The sequence below is a fragment of the Helicoverpa armigera genome, chromosome 16 (assembly GCF_030705265.1).
Source record: "Helicoverpa armigera isolate CAAS_96S chromosome 16, ASM3070526v1, whole genome shotgun sequence".
Taxonomy (NCBI): domain Eukaryota; kingdom Metazoa; phylum Arthropoda; class Insecta; order Lepidoptera; family Noctuidae; genus Helicoverpa; species Helicoverpa armigera.
Genome location: NC_087135.1, coordinates 4,513,005 through 4,526,189, shown reverse-complemented (window position 1 = coordinate 4,526,189; position 13,185 = coordinate 4,513,005). Strand labels below are relative to the sequence as shown.

Sequence of the window (13,185 nt, the reverse complement as noted above, 5' to 3'; positions counted from 1 at the left end):
TTTGAGTGTTGGGAACTTTTTATCTGCCTTTGAATATTATTTTGTAACAACCGCATTGTGGGCCATTTATATAAATGTGTTGTTAAAAAATCTGAGTTGTTATTAAAACTTGGTGAAACGAATCAATTCGTTCAAATTACGTGACTATTAACAATGCATTTATAATACTGCAAGTTAATTTCAAACTAGTTTTCACTACTCTTATTTGCTACCTACAGTACAGTAGTCAGGCTAAATTGAAATGTTTAATTAGCCAGCTCTGGGAAAAAAGTAAGATAGAAAAGTTGTAAATAATGAATACCTATTTCAATGGCGCACTGCGTTGGTTGAAAGCCAACTTCTATCCGCGTATTCGTTGGAAGTTTAGTCGTAAATGTACTTCGTTCTTTTATATATATTGAAAGCGAAGCTGCTGCATATTTGTTATAAAAGGATATTGCGATATGTACTCTACAAACTTTGGCTTTCTGTTTCAATCACTATTTGAAACTAGGAAAGTTTTTAACTATTGAGATGAAGAAATGAAGGATTTTGTTAGAAGTAATAATCCATAAATTCTATCAACACATCCCAAATTCAAATACATCTACTTCGGGGGTTTTTAGAGTTGAGTATATCTTGATATATGACATTTGATTTCTGTTTAATTAAGATTTGACGCAACAATACGATGTTCTTATCATTTAATTTTAAAAAATACACGAAAATTATTACTTCGACTTATAATTTTTTATAAACTTAAATTCCCCACAATAAGTAGTCCAAGGCAACCTCTAAAAGTATCTACAGACCTGGCCAATACACATAGGTACATATACCTAGGCCTATATCCCTGCACCCGCTCTTGACCCAGTCCAGGAACTACATTAGTTCCCGATAACAGGTTTAGATGGCACACACCTTGACCCAGTAATCTTGTCCTAGATATACTGTTCCTAGTTATATGGGTACTGAAAGTACCTCACTAATAGTTCTATTTACATTCTTGTTAATAAATGTGTATGTCGTGGTAGGAGATTGAGTTGTGTTGGCAATTGTACCTAACAGGACATTTTAATGTTAAAGTTCACGTACCTACGTGGTGACGAATTTTGATGGCTTCTTCTATAGAAATTGTATGGTACGCAAAAAGTAATGAATACGATAGGTAGGTAATTTTTGGTTCTTGGAAACAATTAAATATTACAGTATTTTTCCTACATTTTTTGTAACAACATTCAAAGCAATCTATCATAGGAAACCTTATAAAAGTGAGACGTTTATCCGTTTCTAGCCGCGTTCTTATCAATTCTATTACCTATACGTTAGAGTAATCGCACACTGCAGACAAACAGTCGGCCGACAGTTAACTGGATGGCGGGCAATTTTTTTTGCCATTCGCACTCGCATCTTTGTAATGTGCGTACTAACCATTCATCTTTATATTGATTTTTGAGCCCAAACAAACTATCGACCGACTAAAAGTTTCTAGTGTACGGGTACTCAGTAAATGCCAAGGATGCGATCACTTTTTCTGTCCAATATAAGTTTATGCACGAGTAATTTTAATAACATTTGTGTCGTACAGGAAAAATATACGTAGAACACGGTAATTGACTAGTCGCTGCACCGAAATTAAGTTAATATGTCCCCTGTAATCGCTTTACGGGAAAATATCTGACCGTTGAGAAAAATATTCTGGTGCTACCGGCTGTTGCTTAAAAATATTCGCACTTCGCTTGAAAATATTTACCCTTGTTGCTTCCCACGTTAACGTTATCAAATCAGGTAGGTTCTTTAAAAACTAGCTATTGCAGGTTTTATAAAATACTAGCCGTTTTCCCGCGGTTTCACCCGCGTCCCGTGGGAGCTACTGCCCGCACCGGGATAAAATATAGCCTATGTTACTCGCAGATAATATGGCTTTCTAATGGTGAAATAATATTTTAAATCGGTCCAGTAGTTTTTGAGTTAATCCATTACAACCAAACAAACAAACAAAGTTTTCCTCTTTATAATATTAGTATAGACTAGCTCTCGGTTTCACTGAGTCCCACACTCTTGACGAACCTGGATAAAAGTAGCATAATGTTTCTTTGTTCTATGCTATTTGAATGACAAATTTCATTCAAATTGATCCTAGTTCATTGCAGTTTTTATCGTGAAAGAGCATCAGACAAAATTACTTTAGCAGTTATAATATTAGTAGGGATGGTAGTTGTGATTAGCCTATAATCCAACTAAGATATTCCAATTTGAGTATTACGCATATAACGACATATCAGACTGAAAAATCTCTTACTATTGTACATTATTTTATACATACATAACAACAATATACAAACGACCGTATCCTGAAATAAACAACACAAGTTTAACACCAAAACGCCGTGTGTATCGCCCATGTAGAAACATATCCCGAAAATTAACCCGAGTAACTTCGCAAATTACGTTATGAACGTAGATTTTCCGACTCAGTCGAAACACACTCGGGTAATTTCGGCTATCATCGGCCGTATGAGTTTTACCTAACAAAATGTTTACCGAATCTTTCGTTATATATTTTTAGGATACATTTTACATGAGTTTGGAATTGCTCATATTATAAGATACGGCAAATTCTTGGTGGGACCAATTTCCAAAAAACTGGGTAAAATAGTTTTTTTTTTAAGATGTTGTGTATAGTAATTCAATCGTAGAATATTATTTAACTTGCTTCCGCCAGCAATTTCGTCTGCGTTTCGTGGAAACTACTCCCATGAGAATTTATTAGTCTATAGCTTTCCACAATAAAATAATGGGCTATTTGTCAAATCTGACAGCTAGTTCTTGAGATAAGCGCGTTCAAGCAAAAATAGCCTCTGGTTTTCTAATATTAGTGTAGATTAAAGTAAAAATAAATGTAGTAGGTCTATATATAATATCTTTCATAGTAAATGTAGAAGAACTAATAACTAATCTTGGTTCAAGTGTTGTTAATATAACGTCGGTCGGTACACTGGCCACTAATTCGGACTAATGTTTAGTTATTTGTCAGAATTTGTAGCTCGAGCGAGGTGGTCCGTTAATACTTGCTGACCTATGACGAATTTGGGTTATTTTTTGGTAACAAACTATAGTAAAAGTATTTTTGGTGCTCTTTTATATATTCATATGTCTATTTTATTACACTGTTATATAAGTAACTATAAAAATATTATTTTTTATTGAATTTCACTCCAGTTCGCAGTGGAGTATGCATGTGCTAGCTACATCTGATTAACAGTTCTTTAAAAATATTCTATGTTTTGATTAAATTGAAAGCATGATACACAATCTCTAAATCATGCCCCAAAATATTTTCCCAAAACAAGGACAATTTCATTTATCTGGAGACACACAAGAATCTAAGGTAGGATTGTAAATAGATTCTACGCAAGTAATCCCATGTCTCTTTTGTATTCAGAAAAATAAACCTCACGAAATATGGGGACGATAAGCGAACAGGGACCCGGGTGGGTAATAAAGCATTTGCGATAAATTGCACAATTGTGTTCCTGGCTTCATATTTACTGGACAGCGTGAATTTATTTTATATTTTGCACCAGTAAGTAATAATTAATTTGCAGTTTATTAAGTTTTTTCGGGAGTTTCAATAAGTCAATTTAACCTTTATTTTACTTGCAATCATATTTCGTGTTTTGTACAGCAACTGAAACTTGGATGTTACTTAAGAGAATTATTGAAATAAAGGAAAATTGTTTGTATCTTCTAGAAATTCTAAGAGCATATGGATTGCCATTCATAGTTTAGCGACTTAAGAACCTGCTTTAAGCGATCGTCTATTGTGTCACAACTTTTTAATATTTTCATTTTTTTTTTTGTAATTTAAATTGATGTATTACTAAAATGGATATATCTATCTACCTGTAACTTTTTAACCATGGTTTTTATCAAGGTTCTTCATTGGTCGTAATCGAACTTTTTATTTAAACAAGTATTTTAGCCTTTTAACTACCAGTAACAAAGAGATAAAAGATACACTACAAGAGATGCGAGTAACATGTATCCATCACATTCCGTCAACAGACACCGGTGATGGGTGATCGATCTTTTAAAAAGTTACTTTTACGTCTGCCAATGTCAGTGGCTGTGACAATGTAATGGATGTTCTCAAAAAACATGGAAATATTTCGGTAGAAGAAAATTAGTTATTTACTATTGTTGAATGGTAATATTTTGCTGTCTAATTTTTGTCTGAGGTCTTGGAAAACGACTGTGAAAAGATTCCTAGTGATTAACTTATTGATACTTCGATCCAGATTAAATTTAAATGTCTTGTTTTTAATTCAAGCTATGTGAAATAAAGATACATAGACTTAGTTAATTTTGTATTGACATTAAATTATTTTTGAACAATATTTTAGCACAGAACAATTTCAAAATATGTAATTTTTTGCCCATATTTTGCGCTTCTAAATGTTAATAATTCAAAAACATGTTTTACTCTATACAAAGACACGTATTCACAAAGTTTTTCAGACTATTAACAGGCAAAGCTTTATGTCGGTGCCCATAAATGGTTTAGTAAATTGAGGGTACCGCAAAGTTGTGCGCTCTTGAATATTTATTAACATTATTGAAGCAGTCACGGAAAATTAAATTTCATCGTTACAGTTTTATAACAGAGCTAGTGAATGAAGCAACAAGTTAGTCATTTTCTTAGTTCTTTAGCTTTTTTCTTCGTGACTTCAAACGGATTCGGATTTCAGTGAAGCGACTGAATGCCAATGTTTTGCGCGATGTAAAAGGAGAAACTTTAAAGACGTTATTTTAAACTAAATAAATAAATTGTTTATTACTTCACTTTTAACATAATTATTTTACAATATTTTGCTAATTCTAAAAAGTGTTGATGTATAATTTGCCCGAACTAGATAAAAACCTGTGTCTCGGGCGTAAAAGTGCTTATTATAAGCGAATTAACAATAAATTGCTATAGTAACTAAAAACTAAACTAAGGCGAATATTCCGGTAGAAGTATTTTATAGTAAGCTGAAAAGAATGTTAAACTACAAAAATATTGTATTCGTTCATGTTCACGACACACTTAATTTATATAGACACAGATTATTTAATTCAGAATTAGGGCCGATTTTTCAATCATCAGTCACTTCTATTTGGTGTAATAAATATGGCGGTTTAAACTTGATATGTTACATCTCAAAAAAATAAATAATCAAATTGCGGATAAATACTCAACCCAATCATCTCTTAAAATCCACCAACCCAGCATATAAATATAAAGGAAAACTGCCAACAATAGACTCCCAAAGCAAATACAGCCATTAAAAACATCGTGGCTTATTCATAACATCTAACATGATCTCGTCTGAAAGTCGTCACGTTCCTAAACTCCCTCTCTTTGTTTGTCGTACGTGAAAATATTTTTACCCTCAAGAAAACCTCGTAAAATATATAAACGAATGTGTTATCTCTTGAGGATTAAGTCTACTCACACACTGCAAACTAAAAAGTTGACCGACTGTTGGCCCAGTCTTCTTCTTCTTCTTAGCGTTTATCCCGTCTCGTGACGGGGTCCGCTTCCCGTATCTTCTTCTTTTACTTCGCTGTATCCTGGACATCTTCCACTGTTGGCCCAGTGGTAGGAAAAAATATTGCTGGGGAGTTTGTTCTACCACTTCTTCTTCCCAGTAAAAATACATAGGAAGAGGTGAAAGGCGGGCGTTTTGGAAGCTGTCTTTTGTAAATTAGACCTTCAAAAAGTGCTGATTTACAGCCTACTTTGAATAAATGACTTTTGATCCGTTATTTTTTTTGAAAGTCTTGAATTCAATCAAAGTTTTTAGTCGGTCTTATACCGGACAGGTACTTGATCGTTGTTACGCATGTACTTCCACTCATCTTCATACTCACATATGAGCCCAAACCAACTATCCGACTAAAAGTAAGCAGTTTGCACGTACTCCAAGGTCACAGAATAAGATAGAATATTCTGGAATAATGCTTGTTTGATATGCTTGGTTTATTATAAAAACTTGTTTGTGTTTATTTGATTTTTTGGAGCTATTTTAATCCCTACATGAATGTCTTTAATTTACGTATGTATGTTTTATCAAAATATGGCATTGTTTTTATCTTACTTCTTAAAATAAGGCAAAGTTCTACTGCTAAGCATATTTGATAAGAATAATTTACAAAAACTTGCATGAATGAGCCCTAAAATCGTTGTCTATCGGAGCGCAGATACGCGATACACAATTGATTTTCTTTTGTTTTACAATTAGCGTCTTACAAAAGGGTAATTAGTATAATAACACCTTATTTAAACATAACTAATCATTAAATATACCCGTTGTTTCAGTGTCGAGAACTTTGAATTTGTTTCTCATTAGTAAATAGCGCGAGAGGCATAATCTTAGAGGGTCGGGACCTTATCAATTGTAAGATTCGCAGAAATGTATACAAATAAAGGTTTGTGTATAATTATAATTATCTGGCTCGGTTATCACCTGTCTTATGTTTTGAAGTTTATCTTGCTCTTTGACTGTAGTACGATGGACAGAGGAAAATTGATGCGATTTTGTTCTAAATGTTTACGAAAGATTTGGTAATAAATTCTAATCATAAACTATTATTTATTTATTTTTTACAAGGTTACGCCCTCTTGCGCAAAAGGTATGTCCGGTTTCATTATCACAGTAGCAGCTGAAAATATTCAAGGTAACAAAATAAGGGCTATATATTAGAAAGTGCATTCTCAAACAAAAAAAAAGATACAAAATGAAAGTACATTTTCCATTGGCTAGAATGTTTAGGTATTTTTACTATGAAAAATGAGAAAGTACTTATAAAGTCCTTACAGTTGAACGTTTTCAAAAGATTGAACGTTACTCTCTCGCTTCGGAGAGCTTTTGTGTACCATGAAGTGGAAATCGGATACTTGAAATGAAATGCTGAGTACTTTTTCATAATGTGGCTACGTGCTACGCCGTAGACACGATCGTAGACGGCTACGAATGGCTACAATCGGCTACGATCTTTTGATTATCGTGATCTTACTAGTCGCCTAGAGATTTTTTTAAGTTAAACGTAGGTATAAGATAACTATGACCTCTATTTACCAATAATAAAACAGGGTTAATAAAAAAAAAAAATATCAAAACAAGATCACAAATAAGGCATAAAAATATTATTTACATGTAAATTGAAAAAAGATATATTATAGTGGACACAGCATCGCCCTCATCATACAATAGGCCGAATAGAATGTCACGGTTGAAAGGAATGCCGTTCAGTAAATCACGGTACACTTGAGGCCCGATAAATAATCTCCGGAGGGTAGCTGCGGTGTCTCATACATTCCTATCACATGTGCGTCGATTTGTAGGCCTTTCTTATTTGGAACAAAATTGATGGCCTCGTTTGAATATCTGAGAAGTTCCTTGTTCAATATGCTACTGCTACGAAATTTATGTTCCTACAGTCTACTTGTGGGGTATTGTTTATTTGCCCGGCAGTGTAATATCAGGCTGTGAGATGTTTTATGTTTCTTTTGTAAATTAATTTGAGTATTTAAATAATGCAATTTTCATTAATAAAAAAAATAGAATTTTAAGTAAATATACTTTTAAGGAAATAAAAATTTACATTGATTCATTCGTATCCAATGAATAAAACGCAACTTAATTCTGTAATCTCAGTTCTATTCCCATATAATGTTCTTTTATAGGAAAACTATGGCACAATATCCCCACAATTCCCCTATTGGTGGAGAATGTCGATAAGTGTACTCAATGACGTCTATGGACGTTACCCCAGTAATAATGCAGTGAAAGAGGAAAATCAATTAACTGCGATCCGGTGCTGCTAATTACATGTTTATTACTCTTAATATTATTATAATAATAATTTCTTTCAATATTTTAATATTGTGTCACAATATTTTGTTCAATTTTGATTTAAATGTATTTAATTTTTATTAAGATTAGTAGTGAGTTTACATGATGCATTTAGAATCAGTCGTCCAAAGTATGCATTATCATCTCTCAAGCCTTTTCCCAACAATGTTGGGGTCTAAAGTATACATAGTGAAGAATGAAGTTGCAAAGTTTCAAAGGGTTTTCCTAAACATGTATAAATAGAAATATAGCTATACATAGTCAAGGGCATGTTCACATCCTCTGCATTATTAAGTGAGGCGACTAAAAGTTTGACCCACTTACCAATTCACGTTCTTCTCATTACGATCGAACATCTGAAACAAACATAAAACAGAATTTATATGTGTTCTTAAGTAACTTAACGTTTTTAAAAGCTTACAATTTTAATATTTACGATACTGTTCAAATGGCAAAGCCTGGAACAAGGAAAAACAAAATAAAATTGTGAAGCGGCGAATCTCAGTATTATCCAGAATTTATGATGGAAATCCCATAATTAAACTTCGTGGCACGACTGTGGAGAGGTTTTTTACCATAATTTTATGAGAAACTCAATCAAGCAGCGAAGTTGTGGCTCGAAAAGCACTCATAAGCAATGGCCGTTCAGACCCATGTCAAAACCATTGTTAGTTCGCTTTGGAGGGAAAATTCAATATCCCACAAATCCCCATTGATCTTTTGGCGGGCAGATCTTTTTGTTGAGAACTTGCTTCTGTTTATCCCGGCTAACAATGAAAATCAGTGGGGTCCTGCGTACTGACCTTTGGCGGTCTCCTGCGAGAACGTTTTAATTGATTACTGAATTGTTAATTGGGTGCTCCCGATTTGTTGGCGCTAGAAATAGAAAATGGCTGTCGCCAGTTTCAAATTAATTTTCGAGTTTGTTTTTGTTTTGGGGAAGTAGAATGAAGGAAAGTAAAACATTCTATAAATAATATAATGTTGCATTATTTTGGTTGTACGATGATCAATTTCTTGTAATGCTTTGTAATGAGATTGACGTATACTGTTACTGCATTAAATTAATTACATCACATCTTAATCTCAAAAAAAGCTCTATTTACATTGCAACAAATTTAATCTAGACGAATCGCATCAATATATTTTTGAGACAGACCATAAATCAAATAAATGACTAATCTTATTTACACCCACGCCTGATAAAATCCCTTTATAAAAATAAGGTCTTGCCTAGTTGCCCTTTAAAAGTCATTATTTTATCATTGCAAGGCCTTAGTACTAGTCATTTTTTTTTCAAAAAAACAAAAATCTAATATTAGAAAATAAATTCAATCTGAACTTAAATACATTATTACCTAAATGTTTAGTTTATTTAGTGTCCCAACATCGGCTATGATTAGTTTTCGAATAGCTTTGAGGTAAATGGCAGGTCAAGCGGTTGTCAAAACTAAAATTAATTCAGTGGAACGCTCAACTAGTTTTACTGGGAATTCATTGTTTAGCTTTGAATTTTCAAGAACGACTAGATTTTGGATTTCCGATGAATTTTGTGCAGGTTATTTTGTTGAGGGTCAAATCTAATTAGTAAGTCAGTGAAGCTACTTTGTAATTTTATAGTTAGCAATTTTATAGACAGTACTGTAAATAATTTGTTAATTAATTTCAGTTGAATAAAAAAATTGAGTAAGTTAGCAACTTCTATCTTCTCAAAGGATTTCAGTTTACTTTTTTAATTCTGTATCCTGCCGTCCGATGCCATGCCGATGCACTAGTGCTTAGCATCCAGTTGCCAACTTAATCAGACTCCAAAAGACATGGGGAAAGGCTAGAAAAATGATAGGGATGATAGCATTTATTTCGGTGATTCAAATCATCTAACACCGTTTATTAATCTATTTTCAAAAAACATAGTATGAATGGTGTTAAAATAATTACGAAGAGTTTCTCTATTGTATCAAGGCATGCAAAATATACAAGCTAAGCTACATCGGAGTATATTGGAAATCAGTTTTAAATAGAATCTCAGCAGTTACATAAAAATAACTCAGTTCACCAGCGGAGAGGGTGTATCGCGTCAAGGATTTATATTTAGATTTTAGTAGAGATACTCATTTATTCTGCTGGGCTATTTTTAATAAATGGCACAATTTTATATGAAAAAAAATTGTATATTTGGGTACCAAAAATAGAACAGACCTAAATAAATATTTACCATAAAATGTTATACATCAATTTGACCTACAACCCAAGCATAACCAAATTCCGAGCACAGGTAAACAGCACACATTTTGCGCCTACATTCTACGATTCTCACCTGAGTATTATTATCAGATCAAATATTGAGATATCAGCATCGACAACCCGGACCCTGGCGAAATTCCGATAGTAATTACATTATTGTTAGCGTCAATTTCTGAGAAATACGCTTTGGGTATTTTCCAGCTTATTTAGGGGTCAACCTCAAGAACAGCCGTCGTGCTAGGAACGTTATACCAGGTACTTCGTTGTACTGAGTTGGTACTTCACGCGAGTTGATCACATCCATTGTTAAAGCGATTAGAAACCTGCTGCGCGCTGTAATTTCTAATTGTTTCAGAAATGTTCGTGGGAATCTAGAACATTCTGGAACTGTGTTTCGTATTATTGTTTAGTATTGATTTAACGGTCATTGGATTTATGTTTGTTTGCTTCGCTGCAGAGTATATTTTCAGGTATATTGCAAACTGTGAGTCTCTCTTACTACAACTTTTTCAGTATCTTCAGAATATTTTTATTAATCTTACCTTTAGGACCAGACAAAAGTTTTTACTTTTTAGGCCTTATGTTATTAATTGTTTTATAAAGCTCAGATAGATTAGTGACCTAAAACCTTTTTTAAAAAAGAACATTTACAACCTACTAGATGAGTAAATCCTAAAAGTTCACAGAAAGAAATAAAAATGGCGCACATGGAATTAAAATCTGCATTAACTAACTCTCACTCTAAATTATAAGGAAATTTAATTAAGAGCTAATCCTAAAGGTATACGGTACTTGGGCAAAGGAATGACCAAATTAAAGAGACCCGAGGGATTCGTACTTCGTTGCTTTTTGGTGAAGAAAATTGTAGGGACCAAGGTACCATAGTGGTTTTAGTTAAGGTGGTCACCGCATCATGTTATATGATTTATCGTTCGTACCTTAAGACCGAGGTCATTTGAGCTGACAACTTTTATTGACCATCACAGGAAAAACAACTCAATTTATGCTTTATAAAATAATGGTCAAATTTTCCTTTTTATAAGGTGTAGAATTTCGTTGTTTATGTGACGACGTTCAGAACATTATAATTCGACGTAAGTTATAAAAAAAATGTTCATGTAAACTCGAACTTTATGAAAAAATAGAGCGTTTCAAAATCATTCATATTCAACGAATATTTTTGTAAAAAAAAACAAAATTTACTCATCAATACATAAATATATAGACAGCAAAATTCATACACTTAGGTATCAATTCTTGAGAAAACGGATTATGCAATATTATTTGCAACACAGTTTACACCTTTACCATAAAATCTTCGTACTCACATAAAAATACAGCCGATGGCATTTTTATGCCACCAAAGTGAGGTGTGGCGTTTATGTTAATGTACAACGTTTAAAATTAACAGGTTTTTAAAGGCTTTTATACAGTGTCTTCCGTTACCCTGTGCTTCGCAAAACTGTGGGTAGGCAAGCCATTAAACGGGGGTTTGTTTAATGGCATACTTACGATCTTGCTTGAAAGGAAACGGAAGACGATAATGGTGTTAATTTATTTCCTGGTTTTCTATCGACCAAATTAACAGTGGCTTCAGAATATTGTATTGAGATGTTTGACTAAGGATATTGATTGCTGAAAACTATAATTTGACTAGCTTCGATATGCTATGGGTTTGGAGGCTCAAAGCCGATGCAAATGTTATGACTATGACTACCCTATAAATAAATTAGCAAACATAAATCAAAAATAGGTTTTACAAGTTTGTTAAAAAAATATCTAATTACTTTCTACGGTTTTCAAATCACGTTTTAAACTAATTCGCAGTTACTTTGAGAGGCAGTCGATAAATAATCTTGCTTTAGCGAAAAAAGGTAACGGGAGCGCGTCCTTTGATCTAAGGCCGCACTCGACAAACTTTAATAAATGATTAAACTTTATGCCTCAGTATTTATGATTACTTTGAAATACTTAGCGCAATTTTCGTCAAAGAAAATAACACGTTTCGGTTTGGCGAACTCTTTACATACATAAATTACGTCTTTGGCATTGAAAGTCATTTGTGAAAACCACACTGCAACATTTTATATTTAAGTACCTAACTCCAATTTTCAATGTTTTCTTATGAGTTAAAATAAAATGAAATCGACATGCACTATGCTGAAAACCGCATCCACATCGGTTCACCCAAATGTGAGATAACCGCGCACAAACATACATACAGAACAAAATGAGAACCTTCTTTTTTGAAGTTGATTATGTCTCGTGTTATCATTAATGGGCCTTTAATTTTAGTCTTTTTAGCAGAAACAATTGCCACTCAAGTCCTAAGAAGAGTCGAGTTAGCTCGTGGATACTAAAACAAAACACGACTCAAACTGGGCCACTCACAACATTATGAGTAAGACAGTACAGACCACTTGTTTAAGAGGGGCACGTACTTCAAACAAGCCTTGCCAGATAATATTTGTGTTACCGCCACTAATTCCTATCTTCGTTACAGTTCGGTCGCGTTGTCGTTACACAAACAATTTCAAGTTTCACATAGCAAACACAAATAGAAACATGTTTGAATTTCGTTTGTTTGGTTTTGGTTATAAATGTAACGTCTGCAACAATTGAGGGTGATGATATAAAGGAATTATTTTAGAACCTGCTTCAGTTTAATTTTGAAGATGGGGGTTTTTATTTTGACTTTTCATTGAACAAATAAAAGGGTTTTTGTTGGTCATGTAATTTATTTCAAAAAGTCAAAAAAGCTTATGTAGTGTTTTTAATGCACTCAGTAGATAGCAACTTGAGATAAAAGCAAGCAAAAAATCGAGCTTACTTTTCCATTATTTAAATCTATGTTCATTATTCAAAATGATTCAACACTTTTATCGGTCATTAGAGCTCAGGCACTCCTATTTATGGATATTTTAGGCTGACAAGAGTTTATTTTACAAATGTAAGAGCCTTTATTTAGTGCGTACCTTTGAAATTAATTCGGGAACAGTCATGGGTAATCTCTAATTGTGTTAACTGCCTCAACTAGAAGGTAATTTGAGTTCAGACCGTC

At 33.3% G+C, this 13,185-nt stretch overlaps 1 protein-coding gene across 3 annotated transcripts in view; it reads right to left on the bottom strand.

The window, feature by feature from the left end:
- Window positions 1–13,185, bottom strand: part of Rsh (radish) — a 201,662-nt gene that overhangs the window by 129,178 nt on the left and 59,299 nt on the right. For all 3 annotated transcript variants that reach the window (XM_049844570.2, XM_049844573.2, XM_064038527.1), the window contains exon 3: window positions 8,205–8,236. The gene's annotated coding sequence lies outside the window, so the exon portion shown is untranslated. The remainder of the gene's footprint in view (window positions 1–8,204; window positions 8,237–13,185) is intronic.